This window comes from Amphiprion ocellaris, chromosome 6 (assembly GCF_022539595.1).
Source record: "Amphiprion ocellaris isolate individual 3 ecotype Okinawa chromosome 6, ASM2253959v1, whole genome shotgun sequence".
NCBI lineage: Eukaryota > Metazoa > Chordata > Actinopteri > Pomacentridae > Amphiprion > Amphiprion ocellaris.
Window position 1 is genome coordinate 5,161,565 of NC_072771.1, and position 19,338 is coordinate 5,180,902.

Consider the following 19,338-nt stretch of genomic DNA (forward strand, 5'->3'; position numbering starts at 1 on the left):
GACAAACAACCAGAAACACTGATGCATCATTCCATTTCCACAAAGTTTAGGGACCTGTGGTTACTAAAAAACAGACAACAAAGGCCAAAAACTGCACAGAGGACAAAATGTTCTATATTTTAGTCTTTATTGCAGGGATAAACATTGGTTCCCACCCTTATGCAACTCAGACTTCACACCCTGTAGTCATGCTGAGCTCATCCCCATCATGTCAGACTTTAATGAGGCCTTCTGGAGCTGCAGAAGATGCTGCGCAACTGTTCTCACACGGCATCTCCACCCACCGTAATGATAACGTCGGTTCATTCTGACCGTCCTGAATAGGATTTAAATAATCTACGAACTCGGCTAATGACCACAAATGAAGCTAATCTGAAACAGCAACAGCAGCGGTGCAGAATTTTAACCACTGAGGGTGTGAATCTCTACAGAGAGCAGAGTGAGTCAGCAGCATGTGAGGCGGAAACAGCGAGCAGCTGATTCTGAAACAGGACTGTGATCTCATTCACATATCACACCCGAAATAACACAAACACACAACGCTCACACACTGTTTCACTCTACATCCACTGTCTAGATCCACATTTGTTGGGTTAATGAGGTTTTTAGCTGATAGCTGACTTTAAATGACTTTTATCAGAGGATGATTATCTGCATCTAGTCCGACATCTTTCAGTTCCAGATCAGAAACATCTAATGAAGCTTCATTCTGCAAAGCTAAAGCACCTCTCTGGTATCTAATTGCATTTATTCAGACAGATTGCAGTTTATTCACTGTGTAATACGTTACAAAACACATTATGGAGCTTTATCACTTCAGGTTTAATCAAAAATTTGACTGTCACACGTGTGACGGAAAGTTAGTTAATTAGTTCGGAAAATGAATCAAATCTTGGCTTAAGATCAAGATATTTCATCAAAGTCAGCACAAAACAGATTTTTTGAAATTATAAAATATGTGGAACATAATTAAGTTTTGTGTTGGAGTTTGTGTTATTCTACATTTTTTGCACTAAGGCATTCATTTTTATGTTTGTATATAAGTTCCAAAATATCTGTTGCTGGCCTTATTGATCGCTAATAACTGATATCAGTCCTGGATAACCCTGAATTAAATTTGTTTCTAGAAATAGATTCAACAAAATTACATGAAAATATTATTCACAGTTTTTTTTATGTTTATTTCCCAACTATCCTTGATTAATGTGGAAACGTTTAGTTCATATTTTACCTCAATACTGCCTCATTTGGCTGCTTCTGGACTGACTCGTGCTGCTGTTGCCACGGTTTCCGAGCAGTTTCATTATCTAACGGCAGCCAGATTAATCACATTTGGCTTGTTTTCTTTTTTGTTCTTAAGTGAAATTATCCTTTGTAATGCCTTTAATTTTTCCAGTAAAGCAGCAGAAGGAACAATATGAGCTGGATTAGCGCTGCTGCTTTAATCGTCTGAGACTAACACCTCAATTACACCTGCTTAGTCCAATGTAATCCCAGGTACAGTAAGTCGATTAAACGGCAAATGTGAAATTAAATTTATCGCCTTAAATCCCTTCAGCGTGTTGGAAAACGTGGGCGGAGAAAGTAGCATTATTTATTCTGATTAACTCAGATAAAAATAACGCAGATGAGACCTTTATGAGCACAATTAGAAGCCTGAGTGCAGTAAAAGTCTCCTTCATCGTTTTTAGAGTTTGTAAAGAGAAGATAAAGGCCAGCTGAGGCCGCAGACAGCAGCCCTGAAGCTAAATGTTAGCAGTGAGACGGTAATAAGTGAGAACCCTCTCTTGACAGACGACCTTTTCAGCAGAGAATGGAGTGGTATTTGCGGTAAGGGAGGCCTCGGCTTCACCTGAGCACAAGTGGAGTTCAACCTTTTTATCTCGAAGCTGCGAACAAAGACTCCACGAAATGCTGCAGCGGGAATAAATCATGACATTTTATGAACTCTGGCACATACTGACGCCTTTTTTTAGTATCTCGACTCGATCGGTTATTGCGGGAACTGTTTTTTGTAAACCTAGACTTGCACAATTATGTCCAGAATGCTAATTTTGATTACTTTTTGCAGTGTTACACTTTGATAAGTAATAATCTTCTAATGGGCCTTAACAGTTGTTTTTTTAATCTTATTTTGTTGTTATTTCGTTTAGAATTGCTTCATTGTTTCACATTATTATACTGTTTTAACACTGATTTATCTCCTTGTTGCGTAACAAAGAGGGCAAACAGTCAACTCTAATTAACCCAAAATAAGCTCAGCAAAAATATCATCATGAATTAAAAATAACTTAACTGACAATTTTTCAGATGTTATAGAATAAAATAAGTCTTAATGATAAAATAAATAACTAAAAAAATGCATCTTGAATTAAACAACTTTGCAATTTAAAAGTCTTAAGAAAGTATAATGGAAATTTGTGATTATTTTTCAAAGATTATACAATAAAACAAGTCTTAATCCTAAAATAATTGACTGAAGAAGCACACTGCAGATGACAGAACTACTTTTAGAACTTCATTTTTTAAATTATATACCATTGTAATAGTAATTTACCAAAGTTAAGCACCTTGCAAGTTTGTCTGAAAGTCTGTGCACAAATAAAGATTATTATCAAGATGTATTGATATCTGACGCTGCAGTAGGTTAATGTATTTTGGATTAATTAAGCAATAGCGGCCAAAAAAAGTCAGATTTTCCACTACTAAAGTCTGAAATCTCCTCATTGCATAACAAAGAGGACAAACAGTCAACTCAAATTAACCTAAAACAAGCTTAGCAATTCATATCATCTTGAATTAAATATAACCTGAGAATTTAAAGGTTTCAAGCAGAAATTTACAACTACTTTTCCAGCGTTATAGCATAAATTAAATCTTAATCATAAAATAAATGATTGAAAAAAATACATCTTTAATTAAAAAATTTGGCAATCTAAAAGTTTTAAGAAACTATGATGGAAATTTGTGATTATTTTTCAAACATTACAGAATAAAACAAGTCTAAATCATAAAATACACTGCAGATTGATCCAAACTTTAGGTCTTAACAGTTGTGTTCCTATTTTGTCCTCATTTATTCATAGAATTGCTTCATTTTTTCAAAATTATTATACTATTTTAACATTGATTTACCAAAGTTAAACATCTTTGTTTGAAAGTTAGTGGATTAATTACGTGAAAGTGGCCAAAAAAAAGCCTGACTTTCCACTACTAAAGCTGTCCAACGTCATGGATAAAGTCAGAAATCTTCTTGTTGCGTAACAAAGTGGGCAAACAGTCAACTCTAATTAACCCATAGTAAGCTTAGCAGTAATGTTTTCAGGTGTAAATTCTATTCAAATGTCTAATATTACATTAAACATAACAAACTGCATGTTAGAAGATGTTATGAGAACAAAAATGCAACACGAGTGCGTGATATAAAGTTCTTATATTGGAAAATAAGTAGACTATCGTCATATTTCAGTTGCTGCATTTGGCTCCACGTATCTGAAAATATTTTTTTTGCTCATTTCTAATCTAAACTAACATGTAAAAATAGAACTGTAGAGTCTTAAAAAAGTCCCACCGCGGTAACTTTTCAGGTCGATGGTTCCTACGAGTGGAAAGTGGCTTTAATGACACGAGCTTAGCGATGCAGACGAGTGCAGTTAACAGCAGACCAACATTAATGGGTTTAGGAGATTAGCTGCAGGGTCACGTCATTGTGTAACGAGTTCAGAGCAGACAGAGTTAGACCGACTCTGACTTCGACTACCAGCAGAGTTTATCTTTAATTGAATTTTGTGAATATTCTTGCAGGAAGAAACTGAAATGTTGAAGTCGAAGTAGTTGGGTTTTAATCAAAGAAATTCCTTCGACAAGTTTAAAAGTTAAGGTACAATATTCCTAATTAGACAGTATATTATGCTAAATTACTTGACCTACAAAAGTAAACATGGAAACCCCAATGAGTCGAAAGATTCCCCGTGAGCTTCTAGGTTGGATAGCGTGAGAAACATCCCTAATATGCTGATTATCTATAAAAACAAAGCAAAGACATAAAAATCAGGAAGAACTGGAACTATAAGCACATGAGAAGTTTTAAAAAGGAGGCCAAAATCGAGTTTACAGCTAAAAATGACACGTATTTTGAAGAAAAGCTGACTTTCTGTGCAGGGTTCAAGGTTATCGAGGTAACTTCCTGTTTAAGAGCTTCACTTCTCACCCGGGACATCTCATGCTAACTTATGCTAATCCTGGGAAAGTTGTGTTAAGAGTTTAGGGCATAAATACACACTGAAGACTGACCAATCAGTATTCAGAACTGATTTCTTTCTTGGAAAAGGCGTTGACATTACTCAAAGATCCAGCAGAGCTCATTGCCCAGATACTGCTTTGTGCTGCTCTTTTAGAGCGTCTGTAATTTTGCTAGACAATTTTGTGATGCATGGTGATAATTAAACCTAAAGTCGCATTGATGAGCTGCAGCTGTGTTACTTTTAGTTGGTATTATGCGTTTAAAATCGTCATATTTCTCTAATATTATAGTTTTGCTCTTGGTTTGTAAAATACGTCGCTATGGGACCAGTCCATCTGTCCATAAATTTGTCACCTGTGATGTTGTAGGCGTAAGTTTTGTTCTTGTTGTTGTTTATTTTTGTTTTTCTGGTTTTCTATCTTCTAGTTAGCTTAAACCACCAAAACTATGTGTTTAAGTTCAGGAAAATGTGACATTTGTTGGATTTTTCTATATGTTAGAAGCTTATATAAAGTTCAGCACCAAAAATACTCCATTAAGGTTGGAAAAATTTGGGTTAAAATATGACTCTTTCACTGCACATTCGAAGCTTTTCTGACATTTTCTTTGTTATTCCATCTTATATATGATTGATTGGCTGAAAAGAAGAAACAGTGAAGCAGCAATATAAATGCCAAAGTTTGGGGTCAACCAGACAATTTCATGTTTTCCATGAAAACTCACACTTTTATCCATGTGCTAACATAACTGCACAAGGGTTTTCTAATCATCAATGAGCCTTTCAACACCATTAGCTAACACAATGTAGCATTAGAACACAGGAGTGATGGTTGCTGGAAATGTTCCTCTGTACCCCTATGTAGATATTCCATTAAAAATCAGCCGTTTCCAGCTACAATAGTCATTTACCACATTAACAGTGTCTACACTGGATTTATCATTCATTTAATGTTATCTTCATTGAAAAAAACTGCTTTCCTTTCAAAAATAATGACATTTCCAAGTGGCCCCAAATGTGGTTGTTTATAGTTGTACAAAACTGTAATTTAGAGTTTTTGGTGGGTGGTTTAATGGTGGTTTGCATCTTATAGAGCATCGCTGTTGATAAAGTGTCTGTTGTCGGTAGGTATAGTCGTCATTTTATCTCCCAGACGTACTACAGAGACACGTCAAGGACACTTTCACAGACGTTCCTAAGAAAACCAAATGATTCATTTCTCTGCGTCACCATCATCTCCTGTATTCTGATGGTGCAGAAACTTTACATCAGGGTACGTTGGTGAAGTTTACTTCAAATGTGACTCTGCAAAGGCTCCGACCACACATCAAACACTCGCTTCAAACCGATATGACACAGAGATCCTTCACATGATCTGAATTCAGAGGAGCAACTCAACAGACACCTGGGGTTTATACTCTGCAATGTGCTGCAACTCATCATCACAAGTCAAAAACTGTTTTAAAAGTTTTAGATGAAAATCTTCAACTCATCCAACTCAATGGTGGAATCAAAAGTTTCAACATCAACAGGTTCAACCCAGAAAAGGCTTCAATTAGATCATATTTGTCCAAAATCATGAGTGGAGAAGCCCATAAATGAGTATTGTATTAGTTAAATCAGACTTTGTCCAAATTCCAAGCAGTTTCTGGGCGTTTTCTTTGCTCCTGTCACATTTTCAGTCACTGTGGGCTCATTTTTTACTGCAATATAAAGTCTATGGAAACAGAACAACAATGACTAGACAGAACTCACAGATCTCTTCTGTGTAATATAACAAAGTTGTAATGCCATATAACATAACAAGAGAAAAAATGAAAGTGGAATTTCTTTGATTATTATAATACTTTTTTAAAAATTAATAAAAGCTGGAATTAACATGTCCACACGTGTTATCAGTGCTTGAAGATAATGGTGGCTTTACAAGCTATAGATATTTCACTGTTTACATTATTGCAAAGTCTACAAACTCGTCATTTTTCACACTACTCTGCACATCATATCCATATTTCACCAAGCCAAATGTATCCTCCAACAACCTGCTCCTCTGTTCACTGTTTTTGAGCCATGCTTCATTTGTTTTACTGATCTACTGTGTTTATTTTGCAATCAATTTCTCTAATTTGTCTACTCAATGGTCTTTGTAAACACAGCCTGCAGTTCAGCCGAAAAATCTCTGAATTATTGTCATGTAACCATTGATCACATTTGAGTCACTCATGGCTTTCTGGTTGGGCAAAGGAGTGCAGAATTTTTTAGTTTTTACAGAATCTGGTTACTGCAAATGGTTTATTTTTGGAAAAAATTTAAAATAAGACATGTAGAATAAACAGATTTTGATAAAAGAGCCTAATTTTGGTTAATTTTCCTAATAGCACTGTATGTCATGTATAATTAGCTCAAGGACTGTCGTAAAGTTAAAAATCTGACATTTTTTCTTTTTTTCACAGTTCCTGGATCTGATAAATGGTGTAATTTTGGCATTTTTTTCAAAGCTCCTGGTAGTCTTTTATGTGGTCTTGTTGGTCAACACAACTGTCTGTAAGCACGACACCATAACTGTATTACCTCATAAAGCTGATATGGCCAATATTTTATTAGACACATCCCTCAGAGGTTGAACATCATTAACTTTTCATTTGGAATCATGTTTGTCATCACCTGAAGCATTTAATTCACTCTTATGTTGGCTTAGTTTTGGTCTTCACCAGCATCCGAGGTAAAAATCAGTCACTTTAGTGTTCACCAGTTATTCATTAGCTTTAGCTGTGTCACAGTCTATAGTGGAGGTTTTGTAGGAAAAATCTATAAGCTACCTGCTGCTGGGAATGACGCTGGTGTGAAGTTTGGTGAAACTGATATTTCTCTGGTGGTTCTGTCCCTACAAACGTCTCCACATGTCGTTATCTGATCCACTGGTGGAATAACAGTGAGTGCGGCTTGTTGATGCAAACTGTAGAACTGCAGATTTCCGCTGTTTTTCATAACAAACTGAACATAATCCCGCAATCCTGTGATTTTTATCTTCCTGCAGCCGTGTTCACATTAACCACAAACGCTTGCGGACAGCGTTTCTCTTTGTCAGAACAACAAAAATACCATGTGGGCTTTGTGTACATTAACAGCTGCTGCTGGGGGGTCAGTTTCATGCAGCATTTAAAGCTCCGTCACGTCCTGTAAGGTGTTCCGGTCCGTTTGTCACTTTAATAAAAGGGTTTGTTCTGTATTACTGGACTATATCATTACCACCCCAAAACATAAAATTTGCCATTTGACATTCTTGCACTGCACATCTCTGCACTTTTAAACTTTATTTTTATTTTTATTTTTTCTGTTAAAAAATTTTGCCACCCTTGTATATATTGTAAATAAAGCTGCTGTAACAATGTAAATTTCCCCTGGAGTGGGGAGAAATAAAGAACTTTATCTTTATTTTATCTATCTTATTAACATGACTAGAAATCTGAGTTTCCTGTTGAGCAGGGGTGTCAAACTCATTTTAGATCTGGGGCCACATTCATCCCAATTTGATCTCCAGTTAATAACCAATAAATAACAACTAATATTTCCTTTGTTTTAGTGCACAATTGTTCACATTTAAGGAATTATCTTTTTACAAAACATTATGAAAAACCTGAAATTTCTTAAGAAAAATAAATTCAATTTCAACAATATTATGCCTCAGTTTATCATTTACACATTATAACTTATAGATCACAGAGTGTCTACAAAGGAACACAACATTTAGTCACAGGTATCTGGAACTGAACAATATAGTATTTTACTTTATGATCAATACGACAAAAGTCAGACAAAAAAATGACAAAAAACAACAAAAACAAAATATTACAAAAATGAGACACAAAATGACAAAAGCGAGAAATATAATAAAAAAATTGAGACAAATGACACGAAACAAAGCAAAAAAAGACAAAAAATTAGATAAAAAGTTGCAAAGTGACAAAAAATGGACAAACGACAAAAACATGAGACAAATGACAGAAGTAAGACAAAAAAGGACAAAAAGCAACAAAAACAAGAGAAAATATTACAAAAATGAGACACAAAACGACAAAAGCGAGAAACAAAATGACAAAAAATTAGACAAAACAGGAAACAAAAGAAAAAAGAGACAAAAAATTGGACAAAAACATTGCAAAGCGACAAAAAAATGGACAAAACAAAAACAAGACAAAAAAATGACAAAAACAAGAAACAAAATGACAAAAACATGAGACAAATGACAAGTCATACAAAAAAGACTAAAAGCAACAAAAACAAGTGAAAATATGACAAAAATGAGAGAAAACCACAAAAACAAAAAAGAAAATGACAAAAAAATGAGACAAACAACAGGAAACAAAACAAAAAAAGAGACAAAAAAGTTGCAAAGCGACAAAACAAATGGACAAATGACAAAAACGAGAAAAAAAATGGCAAAAACAAGAAACAAAATGACAAAAACATGAGACAAATGACAAAAGTCAGACAAAAAAACAACAAAAACAACACAAAATATTACAAAAATGAGACACAAGACCTATGGGCCAGATTGAACCCTCTGGTGGCCGGTTTTGGACCGCGGGCCGCATGTTTGACACCCCTGCTGTAAGGTGTCCATTTGTCACAATTCAATAAAAGGGTTTATTCTCTATTAACACGACTAGAAATCTGAGTTTCCTGTAGAGCAGCTTTGTGTTTGTAAAGAAAGAGAGAAAACAAACACTTTCTCAGGATTTCTTGGGGCTTCCTTCCTATTGGTCGGCTTTGTAGCTGGGCTCTCTGATGTTGCGTGGGAAATGAAATCTGATTGGCCGAGCTCGGCCTCTTTGTTCTCGTTGACCCGTTATCTGATCTGATCTGCTGTCATCTTGGAATAACAGAGAGCGTGATGCTGCTGCTGCTGGTGTTGTTATTACTTCACAGGGTTGTTGCCATGGCTGCAGTTGTTGTTTTGTTTTTTTTTAACTGAGTGTTTAATTTCAGTAGAAGGAGGGAACAGAAAGTGTGGAGGAATCTGTCAGTGATAAATAGTCCCAGTAAGGCGGCTGCTCTGCTGAAAGCTGAGAGAATAATGGCCGAGTCTGTTCAATGGATCTATTCACCCGTTTGTCTGTTTCTGTGTGAATAATGTGGCAGCCTGCATACATTCGTCCAGAGTTTAAGTCTTTACAGGACAACATGTCCAGACATACAGCAGCTGTGATGAATGCATTAAAAATGTCACAAAACGGATCATAAAAGCAAATAAATTCAGCATTTTTATGAAAGACAACCGTCTATAATTAAATACCTTCATTAACACAATGGTCAATGATTTTCTTACAATAAGTGTTTTCCTTGAGCTGTAAATTTGCTGACGGCCTCCTATGGTTTTCATATCTTCAACGTTTGCTCCAACAAAATGGGGATACACTACAAATAATCCAATGTGGGATGTAAATTTCCAACCAAATCACACAGTAGTCAGGTTGGTAAACCAACAAGAATAAGCAAAATACTGAAAAAAATATTGGTTTTATGGGTTTGTGTGGAAGCAGCTGCTGAGATATTTGTGCTTCAGTTCATTTATTTTAGGTTTTATAAGCTGTTTTGGCTAAGAGTTGTAAAATTTATTTATTACACTGACTAAGTTTTAGCCAGAATGAAAGGAAATAACTAGCGGCAGAATGGTAAGAATTGGGAATAAATCACTTCTGTTGACTGGGGTTACATTTACTCACACTCAACAGTCATTTTTGTGGCCAGAAAAAACAGGAAAATACACAGACTTCTGTTAAATATGGGAACACAGTCATTATCTCTACTGTAGGCGGACTCATCATGTTTCCATCATGCTTAGTCATGATTTATTCTGAGCCACGAAAAAATCCTGATATTCCTCTAAACTCTAAAAAATGCCCCTCTCAAAACAAGAAAAAAAACTTATTTCAAGGAACCTTTACCTTGAAATAAGTGAGAAAATCTGCCAATAGAACAAGTGAAAAATTGGCTTGATAAGATTTCTTGAAATAAGATATATTTAGAATATTGAGATCTTAAAATTAGCTGGGAAAACTTATTTCAAGCTCTGTTTTACCAGGATTGTCAAGCTTAGGTGTCTTAAAATAAGCCAGATATGCTACAAAAAATAGCAGTTTTTCACTCAAAAATAGATCTTTGCTTTCATGTAACCTCCTAATTTGAGATGTATTAACCCTCATGTTGTCCTCATTTACAGGCACCAAAAATTATTGTTTCCTTGTCTGAAAAAAATCCAAAAATTCAGCAAAAAAAAAATCCCCAAATTTCTGAAAATTTGCAAAACCTTCAGGAAGAAAATTCCAATAATTCCTTAAAAGTTTCCCTTAAAAGTTCTATTTAAAAAAAATACCCCAAATTTGGCATGAAAATTCTTGTGATTTTCAAAAAATGAATATCTTTCAAAAAAAATCCTAAAAATATCTAAAGTGATTCCATATATATCACTAAAACTTCTAATATTTTCTTTAAGAACATTCACATAAAAATCAACCAAAATCCAGCGAAATTCATTGGATTTTGTTTGATTTTTTTGTGAATGTTCTTAAGAAACATTTTCAACATTTCTTTTTTTCCACCAAAAAATGTTCAAAGATTTCCCAAAAATGTTGAAAATGTGGACATCAGAAGTTTCACTGTGAAAATATTTTTTTCCCCACATTTTCAAACTTCAAAATGGGTCAATTTTGACCCGCAGGACGACACGAGGGTTAAACTTACATTGGAAAATAAATAGTTTTCTTGTAAAATACAAATCAAAACAAGATTTCAAGATTGTTTGACTTAACAAGACATTTAAGATGCATTGTCTTAAAACAAGTCCCTCCATCAGCTGAAATGTGACTTGGTTTATTACGTTTCCCGACAACCAACGTCTTAATGGGTTGGTTGGAAAAGCGGCATGGCTGTAGTTTTAGAGAGCTGGGTGGGATATTGGACCTATTTATGAAGCAATGAGGAAAAGGAAGGCGAAGCCGCAACAAAGGACATCCTCCCTCTTATGTCATCGAGGCTATACTTCCAGGAATTAGTCTGGTCCCAGGAGGGGGGCGCCCAGCAAAGGTCCACCCTCGGCGGCCGGAGGAGATGGCAGTTATGATGATAGATGTGGCTCATTGAAGGCGATCTGTGTTTGCTTGTCGCTACACAAGGACAGATTACAAGAAATCCAGTCGTTGGGGTTGTTGCCTGGATAAATGTTGTTTATGGGTTTTGTTGTGGTTTGCAACACATTCCAAGCCTCTCTCTTCCTTTTTTTCCTCTAATTAGACCAATATTTTACATAATGACACACTGTGACCCCTTTAATTCATGTGTCTGTTAGATCTGTGTTCAATTACTATTAAATGTGACTTAAATATTACAATAACTGCAACTTAGAGAAATGTTTTGTGAGCCTTTCTACCAAAACAAATGACAAAAAGAAGCATATTTTCGTAAAAAGTCAACTTAAGTACCACATGGAGACATCATATGTTTTAGAAATGACATCACATCTGGATGTTGTTGTTAAAGGACAGCAAAATGTTCCATACCACATGCTTCAATGCATCTAACTTGCCTCTCTGATGGATTTGAGCTTTCTGTGGCTTGGTCTTCACGATTAGCCTGCTGAATTTAAACCCAAAGCGCTCCAAATTTTTACTTCACTATTGCAAACACAGTCTCCATAATTGTAGCCTGCAAATTATCACAAGACCTCTGTGTTTCACAAAATGAAGTGGGTTGTTTGTGGTGGAATTTAAGCATACAAATGATTGATTTGCATGGGATTAACATCATGATGAGTTACTACAAATTACCAGTCCGCTCGAGGTAATACTATGCTGTAAAAATGTTTTTGGGGGGTATTTTTTAACAGTTTTTACCTATTGTACAAAAAAAAGCAAACCCAATACTCTTATTTTACATATTTTACCTGTTCTGTTAAATTACGAATGATATTTCTTTACATTTTAACTGTAAATAATGTCTGACCATACAGTAGCACCATTTTACCTTATTTAAATCAGCTAAAATATCATTATTTTACAGATATATGCCATTATTAGAAAGAAAAGTCAAGTACATTAAGGTTTGAATAATGGTAAATTATTTTTTAACAGTTATTTTACAGATTTTTACCTGTTTACAGATAATATCTAGCAACATTGCAGAAAAAAAATGTTGATTTACATGTCAGCTGTACAAAAATAAACAGGCCAAAACTGTACATAATGTCCACATTACAAATCTGTATTTTTAAAAACGTAATTTTGCATTTAAATCTGCGTAAAATGTCATTCCTTTAGAGACATTTGCTATTATGTGAGAGAAAAATGATGCATGTCAAGGACTGAAGCTTTATTTTGTTTGTCTGTTTTGTTAAATTACAGATAAGAAAAAAATCTGAGAAAAAGTATTGATTTACACGTTGACGGTAAGAAAAAAACAGTACTGTAAATGAAGTCAACATTAATAATCAATATGCATACAAATAGCTCTTCTACAATATGCAACCCAAAAAAATCTGCATTTTACTGTATTTAAATTTGCTAAAAATCACTTTTTTTCAAATATTGGCCATTATTTTCACCATTTTTAGTTTTTGACCTTTACAGTAACCCACTGTTTTTACAGAATATTGTTACAGTGATGAAACTGTATTTTGGACCTGCTTTACCCTGGCATATATAATAATTTTATTGCTGTATCTGTAACCTAAAATGTTTTAAAAATCCTGCTTTTTAACCACATTCTGGTCCGTTTTATTGCTGATTTGCAGATGTGACCTGAGATGCCCCCAAACACTGCAGACGTTTCTGCATCTGCTACTTCCATTTTCCTGCCTTGGTGATTTTCTGAAAACAAGCAGCGCTGTCACAGCTAACTCATTCCTCTATTTATCCTGTTTCTTTTTTCTCGACGGCGGCAATGTCTGGCTGCAGAGTTATCGGCTCAGTGTTCTTTCTGTCCGCCGAGTGAATGATTAAATGGAGCTTTTGTCACCATCTCACAGCAGAGTCGAATAAAACCCCACAAAAGGAAAAAAAAACAGGAGAACGCTGCGACAATCTTGAAACAACCCCGAAAGTTTCTTGGTGTCGCCTCACATCGCTGCCTTTGACTTAACAAATCACAATTTGATGAGCAGTGGTTCTCAGTGTAACCAGGAGGAAATGTCAAAAAGCTGCAGAGATAAAGACGAAAATAAACGATAGCCGGGAAATGACCCAGTGTCACAGAACACTGAGGCACGTAATCAGAGTGGAAACTTACCACCAACTGCAGCCAAGTGGTGCAAACATAAAGGAACACAATCAAAACCAGACTTGCTCCCATTTTAAGTAAAAACCACTGAGAAACTGCTACTGTGAGAGCATAAATATACGCTTTATGTGCCTCTAAAAGACAGAAAACAAGACAAAGAGCTACTCTGAGTGAGGATGTGATGTTCTGTGCTGCTGGGAATAAAAAAAGGCCACGTTGTTGCTGGGTTTATATCCCTGTACAGTGACCATGTAAGGATATGTGAGCCTGGACTGTAGTCCGTTTAACTGATTGGACTGATGTTAACATCCTTTAGCAAGAGAATTAGTTCTGTCATTAGCGTCAAGGGCATCCTGACATGAAAGACAGAAGAGGAGGAATTTATGAGCGGTAAGGAGACCAAAGAAGTCGTTAGGATTCACCATCTGATGAGCATGAAGGTCTAAAAATACTCCAGAATAACTTTGTCATCTTGAAGATAAGCATTTGCTGTCGATTCAAGCAGCCATGGAACGCATTCTGAGTCATGTTGGCTGCATGAAGAAGAGGTTGAGGATACTTTTTTTGCAAACTAGCGCCACTCGCCACCCTTAAAACTCTCAAAAAACTGTCTTAATGATTTATTTTTACCTCAAATGTTTTGAGAATTACAACTATTTTCGTATTATAAGAGAAAGTTTCCAATTAATGTTGGTTCAGTTTGAATCCAGGAGCTTTTGTCCCATCAGGTGCAGCCAGAGTTTTTCATAGGAGGGTGTAGCCTGTATTGATTTCACGTTTTAGAAAAGGAGAACGTCTGTCAAAAATCTGCCAAGGAACTGGCAATCAAGAGGCCAATGTTGAGAATCAAAAAAGGGCGTGTATCATGACAAGTTTACTGGCATTAGAAGTGTTGTTAGCTGTAGCAGGCATATGTCTACTTGGCTGATGTAAGATGAAAACCAATACAGAAGTCATAAAATCGAAGTAGACACATACTGGCTCAGGGGTATATTCACAATAAAGTGCATTTCATGTGTGTTCCACTTTAAATCTGTGCACAGAAAATGAAAATCACCATTAAAATACATGAAATGCCATCTAAAGTTCTTTTTCCAGTTGATAGTTAACCCTGTGAAGCTCAAATGGGCTTGTTGTATTTAAAATTGCCAAAATTCATCATCCCTGAAGCTGGGAGAGATTCGGTGAGGTAAAACCTTTTCTTTAAAAGTCTAATCAAGCATTTAAACATCAATAAACGACCACAGTGGTGCATCTTACATAATGAGATGCCAGGTTTGTTGTGGCTGGAAGTTCGCTAATTGCTTTCTGGCACCAAACAAAACGAAGGGATATTTTCCTCCTGAGCAAAGTAAGCCGAAGAGAAGTCTGATTTGTTGTGAAGGTAGATCTTCATAACTCTCAAAATGGTAATTCTCTCCTGAAATCTCCACCGAAAAGGGATTAAACAAAGTATAATACTCATTTTGAAGAGTCTGAATCGCATTTTCTCTATAATGATATTTAATATTCACACTTAAATTCCATCTAAAACTACAAATTGTCCAAATAAATTAGCCTAATAAGTGTAGCACACTTAAATCTTAAGCTAATTCAGCAATTTTCACACATGATGACACACAAACAGTATAAATACAAGTGGATCCCTGGTGTGTTCGGAGCTCCAGCTAAAGATGAACACATGGCCTTGATCCCAGCTTCCCTCAGGGCTTAGTGCTTAGTTTCCCTCCTCGCCTGCCTGAACTCCAGGAGCTTACAGACTCTTTCATAACGGTCGGTCGGCGTGTTGCCACCACTGACAGGTATTAGTGTTAGCAGACATCCAGACGCAGCAGGACAAGTGGCAGGCAGCGGCTGGAGGCTTAAAATGATGGAAAATCACCCGAAGATTAGCTGAATTTGCACAAGAAATTATACTTCTGCAAAAGCTCTGTTGGGTTAATAAACACCTGCATGAAGCACTGATTATTTCCATGTGGTTTCTGTGAACTCCACTGCATAATAAAAGTCATTTCAATGACAAAATAAGTTAAAATTGAGACGCATGATATGATTTCTCTTAGAAAATGTTCTTTTCTGACACTAATTCAGTTCAAAGCTGGTGGAAAATCCTCTAATTTCATTACTGACAGACATGCTGGATGTTTTCTTGATTAGACCATGAGCTTCCATGATCCAAAACAACACCAAATTCTATAAACTTCACCGTTTCCTGTGGTTTTTGGCGAGTACAGACAGCTATTTTTATGATCTACTAAACAGTTTGAGTCATTTTTAGGACAATTTGTCTTATTCCAGGTTCTTAAATGTGAATATTTTCTGGTTTTGTTTCATCTCTGTAACAAGAAACTGAACATCTTTGGCTTGTTAATAAAACACGGCAAAACTTTTCACTACATTCTGAAAATTTACACATCAAATGATGAATACATTTGTTGAGAAAATAGTTAAAAGTGAAATTAAACGTTAGTTGCAGCCATATTGTCTAATAATGGAACAATTTTATTGATAATACTAAGTAGGGTACAGTAGCCACAGCGGGAGAGAATGGTCTGATGGCACTTAATTAACATACTGCTATATGAGTGACATAAACATTCTGGTTTATGTGTATTTCTTTAAACCGACCCCCATAATCTTAGGCGAAGCTAAGCCCAGGATGCAGTGATGGTGCCCCACCCAGCAAAACAATAGTGTCCAGGGGATTTGTTTTGTTGGAACATTTGCACACTGGGATTAAAGTGGTGAAGAAACAAACAGATTTACGTAATGTTATCATCCAAATCTTCGGAAAAACTTGAAATTTTCAGCATGTAGGTTGCTGCTTCTCACAGCAAAAAGGGGATACTGAAAACTGTAACAGCTATTCTTTCAAAAAGGCACAAAAATCCTTTTATTTATTCTACCACCACAATTTGCACATTATTTTGCCATTATTTTCCATACTTTTCTTAAATCTAACACGTGAATCATTTTAAAATCAATCCCGATCGTCTTTGTCAGTGCTAAGCCCAGGATGCAGTGATGGTGCCTCTCCAAATTAACAGCATCAGGGGGATCTGTTGTGATGAAACATTTGCACACTGGGATTTAAGTGGTTAATTTATTAAAAGAAGCATGCAGAATTGCCTTTTTTACCTTTTCTTTTGCCCATTATTTTCCATATTTTTTCTTAAATGTAAGACGTGAATTGTTTTTAAATAATCTCGTTCGTCTTTGTCAATGCTAAGCCCAGGATGCAGTTATGGTGCCTCTCCAAATTAACAGCATCAGGGGGGATCCGTTGTCACAGAACATTTGCACGGAACATTATATATATATATATATATATATATATATATATATATATATATATATATATATATATATATATATAAAAAACATTTTATATATATATATATATATATAAAATGACTAGGATTTTTTGGAAGATTTTACTCATTTTTTGAAAATATTTACAAGAATTTTCATGCCAAATTTGGGGATTTTTTTTACAATAAAACTTTTAAGGGAAACTCTTAAGGAATTATTGGAATTTTCTTCCTGAAGGTTTTGCAAATTTTCAGAAATTTGGGGAATTTTTTGCTGAATTTTTGGATTTTTTTCAGACAAGGAAACAATATTTTTGGTGCCCATAAATGAGGACAACAGGAGGGTTAAGGTAGGGTCAAATGTAGAGGAGAAATTCCCTCACAGGGATTAATTACTAATAAAACACACAAGCAAAGACAAAATGCAACAACACTGACTTCTAGCTCCAAAAGCAGCATCTCTTATTGCCACCGATGCTGACGCTGTCCTCCCAGTCCTCTCTTCTTTCTCTGGTCCAGCTCCAAACACCTCTCAGTCTCTTTTTGATCCATTATTTCTTTCCAGTTCCTCCCATCCCCCTACTCGGCTCCACTAAATCCTCTGCTCCTCTTCCATCCACTGCAGTGTAATACGTCTTACCTTTACCCACTTCTGCTCCTCTAATCGCCTCTCTCTGCTCTCACATCCAGCCGAGATGGACTCTAAATGCTTTTCGCCTCACCATCCCCACTCTGCTCTTAGTGTTTCGCAGCCACAGCGGGATTCGATCTGTGTCAGTGTGTTTGGAAGAGAAAACATTCTGCTTGTGTTTTCCATCTATACCTTTAAAATCTACAGGAGGAACATCTGGAAATGTGACTATTTGGAAGCTCGAGGGATTCTTTCTGTATAATTACTTCAGCAGCAGGAGGCCTTGCAGTGAAATTAAAAGCAACTGGATGTTAAATGACTTTCTCAAGAGCAAGTAAATGCTATTTTCCCCGGTCAGCATCAGAAAAAACTAAATTTACGTTAAATAAACAGTGGAAATCAGGGAGCAACAGTGCCAGAAAAAATAGGCTAAAAAACAGTGAAATACTGTAACACTGAAAATCCGTGAAATTAGCATCAAATATCTGACATTTTTTGACAATTTTACCTGATTTAAATACAGTAAAACTGCATAATTTTACAATGAAATATTGTAAATATCATCATCTTTTAATCCATAATATACAAAATCTTTCTTTCTGATAACAGCAAATATCTTAAATTTTTTTTAGCTGATATAAGCAATAAATAATTTAGCCAGGCTTTTATACTATCTATACAAATATGCAAAGTAAGATGGAAGAATTTACTATTTTTCAGTGATTAATTTACATAACTGGTCTTTCAAATATCTGTAAAATAACATTTTTTAAAATTATTTAAATACAGTTAAAAAATGTGTAATTTTGCAAACGTTTAAAAAAGACAACTGAATTATCATTTGTAAATAAAAAAATATTGTTAATGTGGACATTATTTAAAGTTTGGGCCTTTTTTTACAGTTAATATGTAAATTAACACCTTTTTTCTGTGATTTTACAATGAATTTACGAAAAAAATTTGAATAACAGTACATTGTTTTAACAATTAGAATTTTAAAAAAACATTTTACAATATTTTTTAACAATGTGAGTTAGTATGGTTAAGCTTGACGAGAATTATGTGCACAACTGTGACATTTGGTGAGCATTTTATGCAGAACAAGAACGTTTGCATTCAATATTCCACTTGCAAAATGACTTAATGATTAACTAAACTGAATACACTCTTAAAAGTAGCTCAAGGGAACTTTTCCCTTTCTTTTTTATTAAATGCATGTTTGCAAGATTGAAAAAATGAATTAACCCTCCTGTTGTCTTCATTTACGGGCATCAAAAAATATTGTTTCCTTCACTGAAAAAAAATCCAAAAATTCAGCAACAAAATTCCCCAAATTTCTGGAAATTTGCAAAACCTTCAGGAAGAAAATTCCAATAATTCCCTTAAAAGTTTTATTTTAAACAAATCCCCCAAATTTGGCAAGAAAATTCTGGTAACTATTTTCAAAAAAATGAGTAAAAATCTTCCAAAAAAGTCCTAAAAATATCTAAAGTGATTCCATATATATCAGTAAAACTTTTAATATTTTCTTTAAGAACATTCACAAAAAAATCAGCCAATATCCAGTGAATTTCGCTGGATTTTGGTAGATTTTTTTAATAAAAAATTTCTAACATTTCTTTTTTTCCATCAAAAAATGTTCAGAGATTTCCCAAAAATGTTGAAAATGTGGACATCAGAAGTTTCACTGTGAAAATATTTTAAAAAAATTTTTTAATATATATATATATATATATATATATATATATATATATATATATATATTAATTAAAAAAAAATAATTATTTTTTTTTTTTTTTTTTTTTTTTCCCCCCACGTTTTCAAACTTTACAACGGGTCAATATTGACCTGCAGGACGACGTGAGGGTCAAAACAAAACAATTTA

At 34.9% G+C, this 19,338-nt stretch overlaps 1 protein-coding gene across 2 annotated transcripts in view; it reads right to left on the reverse strand.

Moving 5' to 3' along the window:
* Positions 1-19,338, reverse strand: part of rusc2 (RUN and SH3 domain containing 2) — a 65,296-nt gene that overhangs the window by 35,511 nt on the left and 10,447 nt on the right. The window lies entirely within an intron of this gene.